At 47.8% G+C, this 6,799-nt stretch overlaps 1 long non-coding RNA gene across 1 annotated transcript; it reads right to left on the bottom strand.

Moving 5' to 3' along the window:
- Nucleotides 1-1,099: 1,099 nt before the first annotated feature.
- Nucleotides 1,100-6,736, bottom strand: LOC306653784. Its single transcript, XR_013761792.1, has 3 exons — nucleotides 6,302-6,736; nucleotides 4,725-4,824; nucleotides 1,100-2,473 (listed from the first exon to the last, which is right to left on the bottom strand). It is a non-coding gene; the product is annotated as an uncharacterized lncRNA (long non-coding RNA).
- Nucleotides 6,737-6,799: the final 63 nt, after the last annotated feature.

The raw sequence follows: 6,799 nt of genomic DNA, 5'->3' as shown, positions 1-6,799 counted from the left end.
GCAGGAGGATTACAGGTTTGAGGCTAGCCTTAGCAATTTAGTGAGACCCTGTCTCAAAATAAAAAATAAAAAAGATTGGAAATGTAGTTCAGTGGGAAAGCATCCCTGGGTTCAATCCCAGTATACTCCCCCTCCCCCCCAAAACACACACAAAGAAGCAGCCTCTCCACCTGGGATGACTTCCACTACAATGTGAAGTATTTTGAGTCGATAAAGGGCTGACTGTTGTTGCTGTGGACCAAGGTGAGGGCAGAGAAAGGTGATAGACGCAGGAGGAAACCAGGGTAGAAAGAGAGATTAAAAGATACTGAGAGAGATGCATGGGGGAAAGAGGGAAGGAAGTTGGCAGAGAGGGAAAGTCCAGGATGGGCAGAACTATAGGGTAGAGGATCTAATCTAATCCTCTGTCCAGCAGATTCCATGGCAGTATAGGGAGGAAAGCAAAGCCCAGTGCCGCACGTCTGCCAATCTACCCTGCTCAGACACCACCAGAAACGTCCTGGCTCTGTTGCCAGCTCTTGGGGGCCTTCCCCTTGCTGGTTCACCTGACAGCCAGACCTGAGCCAGACATGGGGGCACTCATCCTTGAAAGGTAGATGTGAGTTGACGGTGGCTGCCTGGGACTCTCTTCCTTGCTTATTTCCTGTACCCAAGAGGCCTTTTCTCTGAGCCCACAGGATCCCTAGATCCTTAGTGGGGAAAGCCCCTTCAGCCAGATCCCCCTCCACCATCTGGCAGGGTTCAGAAAAGAAATGAAGTATCTATACAAATTCTATGTGGGTGACAGACATTAACCCAAACCCACAGGGGCAGGGCAGAGACCAGAAGATAGGGCAGTGTGCTGAATGGAGGAAGGGATGGAAGTAGGAACTGAAAATGTGCCCCTGCTGATGCTGGGCCACGGGCTGCTTCCTGTGGGTGATGCAATAGCTTCTGCCACAGGTGGTATCGTGGTGGCTGTGGTGGGAGTGTTTGCGACTGAAAGACTGGAATTTACCTCAACAGGGCTGCCTCAGGTTTGACCTTCCTGTTCTGGGGGCAGTGAAGACAGTGTGTTACGGATGAGGGAAAGGGAGAGAACCCGGATGAGGGAAAGGGAGAGAACCCGGTTTGTGGGGAGGAACTGGGTGTGACTTTAAGGCAGTGGATCCGGGGGATGCCAGCACCAGTTTTCATGCTTCATGTTGTAGTTCTGTTGCTGTTTTCCTGTCCTTAGAGAAGTGACCTTAATTTCCTTAAATGTAAACTAATGGTAGTAGTTCCATCTTAGGTTGTCAAAGATGGCATGAGACACATTTTATAACACTATGTCTGGCACTTAGTAGGTGCTCAACAGGTGGGAATTGGGACCTGGGTAGGATTGGGATAAGAGGCTGGTGTCAGTCTCAAACCCTAAATCTGTTGAACCTCACCATTTATCCAAGTTCTGCCACCTCTGAGTCCATAGGGGTAACAATATAAGTGTGAGTAAGAGTGAGTGTGGAAGATCACCTGTTGTTGGCAGAGCTGGAAACTGAACCCAGATCTCCTGACACCCCACCTGGAGCTCTTTCTACTCTGATGATAGGTGGGCTTTGACAGCAGGGAAGAAGTGGAGCATCAGATATTTCTAGATCCCTCCATACAAGAAGAGGCAAGACCATCTGGGAAGAGACTCACCCTTCTTGGGAAGGTTATTTTTCCTTTGCTTGCCCAGGTCCAGCTCTTTCTTCCTTAACCCAGTGTCTTTTTGAGCTTATAGTGTACATGTGAGAATTCATGTTTGGGAGGAAGGCTGCTGACATGCTCAAAGGTCTCCCCAGGGGTTGTATGTATACCTCCAGTCCTGGTGTGGAACCTAATACACGGTATATTATACCTATACCTAATACACAGGTATATGTTTGATAGACTCTCAGCTGAGTGATTGAGCCCCTCCCTCATTACCAGAGAGAGACCCTTTCCCACTCTAGGAGAGTGGGGAAAGGGGCTGGCTGGGAAGCAGCTGATCTAATTTGCCTTCTCAGTCCAGGATCTTTTGAGCACCAACTTCAAAACCTGGGAGAATTTAAGCCAGGAAGTGACTGGCCCCAGCTCTTCTGGGTGGCAGGTTTCCTTGATAACAATCAATTATTCTCTGGCCTCAACTGGAAACTGAGATTTCATACTACTGTACCTTTGTCCAGGAAAAAAGCTGCCATCTTGGTGGTAACAGAGTGAAAGGAAGCAGATGTCAATTGGATTTTTCTGTCCCTTGGAGGATGAAGCCAATTTCTTTTCCATGAACTAGGCAGTGGGTGGGAGGGGAGCCAAGAATACTGCTCAGACAGCCTGGCTTGGAGTTTTTCTGTAAATTTGTCTCCACAGATTTAATGAGTGTCATGTGACAAGGCAGAAGGAGTGGTCTGAGGGTACCAGGAGTAGGTGGCATCACTCTTACCTCTTAGGAAGATTCTCTCTGCTGGTGACAAGAAACTAAGGTAGGCCAGCCATCCTGAGGGGCAAACACAAGGTAGAGACAGGATATTTATTGGAAATCCCCCATTGCAGCTTTCTTCCCACTTTGCAACACAGGGCTAATTGTACTTTTTTGTGAGTGGTGTTGGAGCAGGGGGTGTTTACCCAGGGATTGAACTCAGGGGCACTTGACCGCTGAGCAACATCCCCAGCCCCATTTTGTATTTTATTTAGAGACTGGGTCTCACTGAGTTGTTTAGTGCCTTGCTAACTGTACTTTTGAAGTGTAAAAATGGATATTTGTTCACTCACTCAGCAAATATTTACTGAGTGGTCCCCAAAATAAAACTGAATGTATGCTGCATGTCATAATCCATAGAATCCTGAACTTCACCCTTGTCTTTCAGTCTGTCCTGGGCTCTAGCCTGGCAGCCTTAGTCCTTAGTTTCTGGATCCCAGTTGTTCTGCTTAGTACCTGTTTTTTCTATTTGAATCCCACTGACTTGGCGGTTGGCACATAGAGACCTTATTATCTGGAAGATCGGGTCTCCCCACTTACCCAATTAGTAGAAGCCAAACTGTCTTCTGTTCTATTCTATTCTTTCTGTCTGTATGTCCAGCTGTCTGTCTCACTCTCACACACACTGTGCAATTCAGAAAAGAGGAACTATCTTTTGCAGACAGATGGAATGATGCAGAGATAAATTCCCTGTGCTAGGGCAAGTCCATTGAGGGAAGGACACCGCACCTTGTAGGTTCCCAGTCTTTCTTACATACATGGTCCCTCCTAGAGGGAGTTAAGAGGTAAGAGGGTCAAGCACTGTGGACTCTCCAAGACCCCCACCTTACCCATAAATCAGTTTCCAATCCATCCCCTCCCTGGGGATTGGGTTACAAACCTCAGTAACCCCAGGGCAGCCTGCCTGGTAATTCGTATTATTCAGCTGTCAGCTGGGTTTTTAAAAAACCACCCTTCTTAGTGATCCAGTTACTGGAGTTTCAGAGCCTATTCCTTTTCTCTGAGAGAAATCCTATAGCCAGGTGAAACAATGGAGAAGGCTCCTGCCTGTTTTCTACAGGGAGCTGGCTTTTCTCTTTGGTTGGGAGCAACCTGCCCTTAACTCTTTACACACCTCTCAGATTGTTGGGAAGGACCACCAATCTCTCACTCTCCATGCTGCTGTCTTTTAGAGCAAATTTGCCTTTCTCTGGGGGCCTTCCTTGTAGAGCTGGCATTGGTCAAGAGAGAAAACATATTAAAGTAAGGGGTGACAAGAGAAAGGGGAAATTCTCCAAAATATAGGTTGTTGTGGCTGTAACGGTCATCTGCTCCATCCCCATTTGAAAGTCGGGATTCATCTATTTGCAGGATGCTGCTGTTGGTCAGAGGGCTTGGAGCTCAGCTATCTAGTCAGTAGGTTCTGACACTGCTGAGCCCCTGTGTTGGAAGAAGAGAAAGGGCACAGAGGGGGAGGGCCGTGCTTTGACACTGATGAGAGGTGGGGGTGAGTCTCCTGACCTTCCTGACCCCTTTATCCCTTCTCTGACAGCCCTTCTCTGGTCCCTCCAGCTCAGAAGCCTGGGCCTCCTGCTGCTTGACCTAAGAGGCAGAGAGCACAGGAGGCCAAGCCACAGGTGTCCTTCAGAACCAGCCCGAGGGGACAGACTGGGAAGGCATAGGAGAGAAGTCGTAAAAGCAAGATCCTAGCCAGTGTGACCCTACCCCCATCTCCCAAACTTCCCAGGCCCACTAGGATGACCTCTTCCTGCTTCTCAGGTCCCCTTCCCCTAAAATGATGATTTTTAACTTTGTGTATGTGTGTTTCTGGGGATTGAACCTAGGGCCTTGAGCATGGGAGGTAAATGCTCTACCACTGAGTTACACTCACAGTCCTTTAAAAAATTTTTTTTTTATAGACACAAGGTCTTACTAAATTGCTCAGGCTGGCCTGGAACTTGTGATCCTCCTGTCTCAGCCTCCCAACTAGCTGGGATTATAGGCCTGTGCCACTGAGTCCAGCTGATTTTTAAACTTTTATGAGGCTTAGGGAAACTGGTGTAAATTATATTTGTGTGCACTCACAAACACAGTTTAGCCATTTTCAGGAGTTTAGAGACCCTGAATCTCAGAACTCTGGTGAGCCTTCTGAGTTTGTGGATGTGGATGCCAATTAAAAACCCTGCCCTCCCCGCTTCCTTTCCTTGTGACCCAGTTTGATCACATATGGCTGTGGTGAAACAGAGGACTTTAGCATCAGGTGGATCAGGAAAGCTAGCATGAGCCTTACCTCTCAGGTCTGAGCTGACTCAGAGGGCAGGTTTGAAGCCACTTTGTCCATCACTTCCACTCTTGACCCCAAGGAAAGCTCATGGACACCACTGGCCAACCTGAGGCATTGACCCAGGTAGAAAGTCAATGAGAAGGATGAAGGGAAGGAAGGGAAATAGTGGTGGGCACCTAGTACCTTTCTCAGCAGCTGGACTTGGTCTTCTCATCTCCCCACATGTGGCATGAGTGCAAGGTCACCATGACCAGCTCTGATACTCCCTCTTAGCCAAGATTCCTGGTAGAATAATGTACCTCCTTTTGGCTCTAACACCACTTACTGGATATCTATCAACTCCAGGGCGGTCTGGGCAGCTAGCCAGCCTTGACTCTCCCTATTTCCCTTTACTCTCTTCTCTGACCTTTGGGGTCATTATTTTCCTACTCTAGCAACCACTCCCTTAGTATACCTGCTTCACTCTTTATCAGGTGCATTCTGAAGGAACTGGGGAAAGAATGGATTGGAAAACTATACAAGGAGACGTCAGGTACCATTGGGCTGATGGTCCCAGATCCACCAAATTTAATTCTGTCTGAGTTTATAACCCAGAGAGAGCAGCTTGATGGTCAGATCACTTCCTAACCCCAGTGCTCCTGTGGGTCAGGTCCTTATCATGCTCATCTAGGCTGTTGCAAAGATTGATTCTCCTCATTGATTTCTTTTCTTGAAGGCCTCACATATGCTAGGCAAGCGCCCTACTTCTAAGCTATACCCCGAGGTCTTATTATGTTTATTTTGAGTCAGGATTTCACTAAGTTGCCCAGGCTGGCCTTGAACTTGGAATCCTCCTGTCTCAGTCTCCTGAATAGCTGATGGCATGCACCCTATATCTGGCTTCACCTCACTGATTTCTGCTCTTCATTTATCTTGCCTGAAATTCTGGGTTGGTCAAATCACTTATCTTCTATAAAATCTATGCTGTCTCTCCATTATATAATATAGATTCCTCATCTTGGTATTCCAGGGATACCTCTGTAATCTAACGTGAACCTACCTGCCCATGCCCATTCTTCCTAAATCACTGTGCATCTGATGATTCAGTCATCAAACCTGCCCCTGCTTTCTGGACAGGATCTCCTGTTCAGGACTTTATTCTGTCTGATTTTGTTTTGTTTTGTTTTGGTACCGGGGATTGAACTGGGGGCCTTGCACAGGATACACGAGCATTCTACCACTGATCTACACTCCCCATTCCCAGTCCTTTTGTAAATTTTATTTTGAGACAAGGTCTCACTAAGTTGCCCATACTGGCCTGGAACTTGTAATCCTCCTGCCTCAGCCTCCCCATTTAATTGGGATTACAGGTGTGTGCACCACTGCACCGGCCTGGGCTGTTTGATCTGATTTTCCTTATCGAAAAATTTCCCTATTCTTCAAGGCCCAACTCAAAAGCCCTGAAGCTGTCCCCAGTCTTTGCATTCTGAACTTTTCTGCATCCCTCAGCAGTCATTGTGCCTGGAATGAGCACAACTCATACTGCTTCCCATTATTTCCAGGTGGATTGTAAATTTCCTGAGGGCAGGCACTTAATTCAGTACCTGGCACAGAGTTGGTGCTCAATAAATGTGCCGTAGTCCATAGACTCCCCTGCAGATAGTGCTCCATCGATCTGCGGAACGTTTTGCTCTCCTGGCAGCACTAACACTATCTTTAGATGCTGCCATGAATAGGGATGTGTGTCGACAGCCCAAGGAGCACCGGCCTTGATCGCGCATCTCCTCTAGATACTTATTTCGCTTGTGTTCTCACCCGGTAAAATGAGGACAGAGAGGCCCGAGCTTGATCCGAATGTCATTCAGTAACAACACCACAGATACACGTGTTCTCTGGCTTTGGGGTTGGAGTTTTCTTCTGACCCGCCTGAAAAGCGGGAGGGCGCTTTTCCAGCTGCTCGGGATCCACCAAGACCCGCAACTTGTACCCACTGGACACTGCCGGTCGTGTCTCAAAGCTCCCTGCCTCCTCATCTCGCTTTCTAGAGGTGCCGCAATTATTCAGTTCTTTCGCGAAAAGAAGACAAAAGTCACTTTGGCGCC

Source organism: Sciurus vulgaris (assembly GCF_902686455.1).
Source record: "Sciurus vulgaris genome assembly, chromosome: 2".
NCBI classification, from domain to species: Eukaryota; Metazoa; Chordata; class Mammalia; order Rodentia; family Sciuridae; genus Sciurus; species Sciurus vulgaris.
This window is presented reverse-complemented; position numbering and strand designations above follow the sequence as displayed.